This window comes from Canis lupus, chromosome 33, assembly GCF_011100685.1.
Source record: "Canis lupus familiaris isolate Mischka breed German Shepherd chromosome 33, alternate assembly UU_Cfam_GSD_1.0, whole genome shotgun sequence".
In the NCBI taxonomy this organism is placed as follows: Eukaryota; Metazoa; Chordata; class Mammalia; order Carnivora; family Canidae; genus Canis; species Canis lupus.
In genome coordinates, this window is record NC_049254.1 from 15614325 (window position 1) to 15621250 (window position 6926).

The following is a 6926-nucleotide window of genomic DNA, read 5'->3' on the forward strand; positions in this document are numbered from 1 at the left end:
ATTCTCCAATACTTTATTATCCTATTTCACCCATTCTTAAGAGAACAAATTCTTCATCTTTGTAGTCAATAATTAGGTTCCATTTTGTCAAGGGCCTACCATTTGCCCTTTGATTCATATGCACTCTTTCATTTAATCTGAGGTTGCCTAATTTAATAAATGAGTAAAAAGCAAGGCTCAGGAAAACTGTAAAACTTGTCTTGGGTAAGACAGCCAGATTCTCCCAGGTCTGATTCCAAAATCTCCTGCCTTTTATATTATCGCAAGCATCTCATAATGCTTACAGATATATACAGTTCTTAAATGTTTGACAAGACTCTGCCAAGTTTAATAAGTTTGACTTATTAACTCTTGGGAAAGATAAATATTTAAAATATATATTGAGTTTATTTAGTATTTTTGATCTTTTGATGTGTTTTACCATGTAGTTGAAATATGGTGGCCATTACCCATGAATAGTTGGCCTTGGTCATGCAGAATGTCTGGGAAATGAACAGAATTAACTATCAGAATGTCATCAGTAAATACAGCTCTTAGGAAATGGCAGTACTGTTAGGAGCATCCAAGGACTATTTAGTAATCCTGACCCGCCCCCCCCCCCCCCCCACTCCCCGGCCCCAAAGGAAATTGAGTGTAATTGTCTTAGTCTAAGTAAAGAATCTTCATTATTTAGAGGATGTTTTGGCCCATCAGGATTCTTGGAAGATTCTGTTGCTGGTGAGAAAGTTTGTGAACTCATTCTGTCCTGTTACTCAGTAAGTAAATACAAAGCAATTATTTTCATCTCAAGTGAGATTGATTTGTACTATGTGATCATGAATCTTTCTCAGACAATAAAATAAGAACCCTATTAACTTTCACACTTTTGTCTGGAAACTCAGTTGAGTTCTAGAGATCCCTTTTCAGACTTAGTAAGCTGTTGAACCTTATACTTCTGTGAATAAAAATGACAAGACTGATGTGTTTCAAAGAATGTTGTCAGAGCGTGAAGATATATGAGTCTCTGCACGTTTGCATGTAGGGGTGTGTGTGTGTGTGTGCGCACGCGTGCACATATAATGTGCCCTCTCTTCTTTAAAACATGTCAGGAAATATTAGTCATTTTTAATATATGCAAGAACAAGAAAATCCTAGCTGAAAGGAATATTTTTATTTTAATTTTTCAGAAAGGTAAAGCAAGTGTCTGAAAATTGAGCCTGTAATACAATTGCTTTTTCCAACAGAATTACAGCATAATTACTGAAGGGCCTTAATATATTTTATACTGTTCTGTTAGGACTTTATAATATTTTTTATTCTTTAGAGGATTTTACTACAATGAACTCAGAACAGGGGTCATAGTTCACACATTTGATAAAAAAAAGTACAGAATATTAAATGGAAAATGCTTGCAACTAACTACATGCCACAGAATATTGCAGTACTACCCTAAACCCTTACTTTGGTTATGCTAATTCATCACCTAGGCCATCCAAGATTCGATTAGATAAATAATTCAGTAATGTACACCACAAAACTACCTACTCCCATGAGAAAGTGTTTATTTTTAGTTACAGGTTCATAGAATCTTTTTGATCTTTTTATTCCCTAGCCTTTTTAGTAGAAGCAAAATGAATAACATATCTATCCTGTCTAAAAATATGTAGTTGAATAGAGGTGTAGTTAGTATTAAAATACAGTTGATTATGTATATCAAGTAAAACGTACTTCAAAGAGCTTTTTGCCATCCACCAAAAGAGAAAATGTCATTATAAGGAATTAGTTATATTTAAGTAAAAGCTTTCCGGAAAAATTTAAAATACTAATGATGAAAAAATTAAATACCTGTATTTCAACACTCAGTTTCTTTTCTAAAAAGTCAATCTCTGCTTGCTGTCCTATATATCTAAATTGGACTGGTTCAATTTGGACTGTTTATGGTGGAATTTTTAAACTTAAGCATGAGTAAAAGGCTGTATCAACATTTGTCATGCCAGAAAATTTATGACTCAGACTTGTGGAGATTATTAAGCTTTGGGCTGACATTTTCTGCTTTTGGAAATCTACATCTCCTTTGTTTTGTAGTGAGTACAACTATGTGACATAAATTCCAGTTTATTCTCACATTCTAGAAGCTTTCTGTTCATTAACTCTTTAATAATGGAGACATCTCTCATCTATATTCCCATATCTAGTGCTCAGCTTATATTGTTTCGATAATTTCTATGGAATCCGAAGTAGGTTGAGATTATTTTCAGTTATATGTACAAACATTCTACCATTTTGACACAACTCATTTTATACTGTTAAAACTATATGTAACTATTGCTCATATCTTCAAATTTGTCCAAAAAATGATTCCTTTACTGTTTTTATGAAATAACACAACACAAATTGTATGTTCAGCTTTTAAGGGATAATAAATAACGTATGAGGTGTCACTACTTACCTTCAATATCCATTGGTGATGCCCACCTTTCATTCTAGAGTTGGTTACTGTGCGGACATTTCTAATTATCCTTCCCTCATATTTCTTTATAATTTTACTTACATAGATGTATTAGGTATTTACAAATTTAGAACAGTGTATTTTTTTATACGGTGACCATTTATTTATCTCCAGTTGTGTTTTTATTTTTTTGTAAAGCTCATCTTTAAGGTTTTTATTTAGCTATACCAACTTAAGCTTGCTCTAGGGATTTTCCTTTGTGTATGTTTACCTTTTTTCTTCATCTCTCTTTGCTCTTGTTGTAGGTGTACCTCTTATGTATGGCATGTGACTGGATTTTGTTATTTATTTATTTATGAATTTATTAATTCATGAGAGACAGAGAGAGAGAGAGGCAGAGACACAGGCAGAAGGAGAAGAAGGCTCCATGCAGGGAGCCCAATGTGGGACTCAATCCTGAGATTCCAGGATCACGCCCTGGACTGAAGGCAGACGCTCAATCGCTGAGCCATGCAGGCATCCCAAAATTTAAGTTTATTTAGTTTGATACTGATACACTTGGATTGTTCTGCTATCATATCATCCTGTTTTGTTCTGCTCATTCATTCTTTCCTCTGTCCCTTCCTCCCTCCTTTCTTTGTCTTTTCTTTCTTTTGCCAAGCTTTTTCAATATTCATTAACCCCTTACTGTCTTGCCTTCTTTTGGATTGACTTCTGAATTATATTTAATTTTGCTTCTTTGTTCCTCCAATGCTTTGGAAGTTATGTAGTTGATTTCTATTCTCTTAGTGATTACTTTAGAAATTTCAACAGGTTTATTTAACTTAACATTAGACATAGTTAATCTATATTTATAAAATAAGATTCTCGTTAAGATTCTGGAATCAAATGGTGTGGCTGATTTCATGACTTTAAAAAATATACTGCTAAATTGTCATCACAAAAGTTGTATGCCTGTATTCTGCTATTGGCAGTCCATAAATGTACTTTTTTCATGTCTGAGACTAATGTTGAGTATTGTGATTATTTATTTATTTATTTATTTATTTATTTATGTATGTTTATGCTAATTTGGTTGTATGAAGTTGTTCTTTACTGTTGATACCTTTTATACATTGCCTAAGATCTTGCTGAGTGAGTTCTTTTTTTCCAATTTAGCTATTCAATTATCAAATATTATGTGCTCATTTTAAAGTGAATCATTTATTTGAGGCTAGTAGTTTTTAGTGTCTATGCAGCAGTCTCAAGTTTGTTGGTTAATTTATCTCAAAAATTTTCTACGTCACCATGATGACACTTTTATTACAGAATCTACTAAACATGTATTTGTTTATGTGTCTTTCTCTTCCCTAGACTGGGCAATATTCTATTCAAATCTCTACTGACAATACCGAAAAGGATGTTCTTAAGCATGGTCCTAAATGTCAGATATAGTAGTCCTTTTCTTTGAACTGCCAACACTATTTTTGAGTGCTAGAAATTTTGCCATATTACATTTCAGAGATGGTTTCGAAGATGGCAAAAGTGGATATGTTTAGTCAATTTACCCTATTTAACTTGAAGTTGACTGCTTCAATTTAAATGTTTGTTACATATTACTTTATTGAATCAATTTGAGTGAAGATGGGAGAACATTCATTGTTCATATTCCTCCCATCCCCTGATTTTTTCTATAATAGTTTCTTTTTAAATGTTCATTTCTATTAAATTAAATCATATATAAAAGGAATTCATACCAAATAGCAGCTACTATACTAAATATTAGGAATTAAAGTTTAATTAAGATATTGTCCTATATGTCATCATAATTTTTGTAGTTCTTTTTGGAAATGTCTATTTCCATCTAGTTGCTTCATTGATTTATTAGTATGTGACTATATAGTGGTACTGGGATGGGTCCACTTTTGATATTTATGTATATATATTTGTACATAGGTATTTTTTCTTTCCATTTATTTTATTTTATTTTATTTTATTTGAGTTTTATTGAGGATTCATTGATATATACAGCTGTAAAATATGTAAAGTGTAGATCATAGTGATTTGATTACATATACAGTATGAAAAAATTTCCCCCATTTAGGTAATGAACACATCCATCACCTCACATATTTATCTTTTTGTTGAGAATATTTAAGGTCTGTCTCAGCGAATTTAATGATATAGTGTTATCAACTATAGTCACCATGTTTTACATTAGATCAAAAGCTGAAAGCTTTACTCTTACTCTTTTGTCACCTTCTTCCTATTTCCCCCTACATCTCCAGCTTCTGAAAATAACTACTATCAACTCTCTGTTTCTATAGATGTGGCTTTTTTTAAGACTCCACATACAAGTAATACTGTACAGTATTTTTCTTGAATTTGTTTGTTTAATTTCACTTGGTATAATGTCCTCAGGGTCCATCCACGTTGTCGCAAATGCCAGTATTTCTTTCTTTTTCATAGTTGGATAAGATTCTATTGTATACATAGCACATCATCTTTATCCATTCATCTGTTTCCAGACACTTAGGTTGTGTCCATATCCTGATTATTGTAAGCAATATTGAAACAAACATGGGTGTACAGGTATCTCTTTGAGACCTTGTTTTCATTTTCTTTGGATATATAGCCAGGAGTGAGAATGCTGGATTATATGATAGTTTTAGTTTTAGTTTTTTGAGGAATGTGCATACTGTTTCTTGCTGTGGGCTGCATCAATTTACATTCTCACCAAAGTGCACAAGAGCTCCCTTTTCTCTAAATTCTTGCCAGTATTTGTCCCATCTTTTTGATGATAGCCATTCTAATAAGTGATACCTCATTGTGCTTTTTTTTTTTTTTTCTCTCATTGTGCTTTTATTTTTGCTAATGTAGCAAGCATCCAGGAAATAACACTCCAAAGAAAAACTAAGATACTGACACTAATCTCCTTCTAAACACCTGGTTTTGCCCTCCTATTAACCCATCCCTGTACCTCCTCTTACCCAAGTTAACCATCATTCTGAATTCTCTATTTTTTATTCTTTAAGTTTTATAGTTTTATTTCATCACTGTATATTACTAAAATATGTACGTGTGTGTGTGTGTGTGTGTGTGTGTGTGTGTGTGTGTGTGTTTGGATGTTAAATTAAAAGTGCTCAGAGGTTGGGCAGCCCGGGTGGCTCAGCAGTTTAGTGCCGCCTTTGGCCTAGGGCATGATCCTGGAGACCCAGGTTCGAGTCCCACGTCAGGCTCCCTGGATGGAGCCTACTTCTCCCTCTGCCTGTGTCTCTGCTTCTCTCTCTATCTCTCTGTTTCTCATGAGTAAATAAATAAAATATTAAAAAACAAAAGGGCTCAGAGGTAAAATAAAGGACCAGATTGTCAAGTCAAACTCAAAAGAAATCTGAAAACTTACTAAGTATCAAACTTTACTAATAATTTCAATACTACAAGCAATCAAATGGAATGGAAACAATAAGAAAAAAAAAACTGGTATACTTAGCAGGATTCTCCAGTTTTTGTTTTCTGCATTGGACACACAGATTATAGCTCGGAATAAGATAAGAGGAATATAATGAGATTTAAGGCTCACATCAGTATATATGTGATGTTGTCCAGAGAGACATGGCTCATAGATCTATAGATTTTAGGTGTGTTTAGACATTCTCAAATCATGGGCATTCTACTCAAAGCATTTCAAAGGTAAAGATTCTTTTCCTAAAATACACTATTAGTCAGCAGTTGCCTGAAATCCATTTTTGTTTACAAGAAAATTATACTGGATCACTGGCCTTATTTTCCCCAGGAAATATCCCTCCTGACCCTACAGGTAATTAGGGAAGTATATCATAGTTGCTTTACCTCTTCACTTCATGTGATGAAAAAACAGCTATTTTGAGTTGCTGCCTAGGTATTTTACTGTCTGACAATGCTGATCACACTGAGTCTGGACATTTGGTTAAGAACTTGAGCTTGTGATTCCTGCCACAAGTGGCTGCTTTGCTTTTTGTGGGTCATCTTTAAAATAACCACTTAGGGTTGAATCCATGTAAAATTAGTGGCCTCTGCCCCAGCCAGCTTATAAGTAATGGGGGCTTGCTACCCTTCTCTATCTCGTACTCCCTCATTACCTGGGATGGAGGACTGGCCCTCAAGTCCTCCTTGAGCCTCATACCTCCCCATTTCAAGTCTAGGATTTGTAAGTAATAAATCTTTCAACTTTATTTCCTTTGTGTGAGTGTATTGGAAACTGTGCCTTCAATCAAATCAACCTTGAGGTTCATTTCCCTTAAAATGAATTCAGAAGCTGAGGGAGCTACTTGCTGATTCTATATGGGTGACTTGTGCCTTCTCATTTCAGCAGGTAAGAATCTGCATGTTCTTCATTAAATATACAAGTTACAGGCCTCCCAACACACTTTTCAGACACTTTTCTATGGTTTATCCAGCTAAACTTGACCAAAGAAGACACTTCCAAAGAAATGACAAGAGAATGAGCGATCCATGCATTTTGTAGCTCTTAGGTGTATAA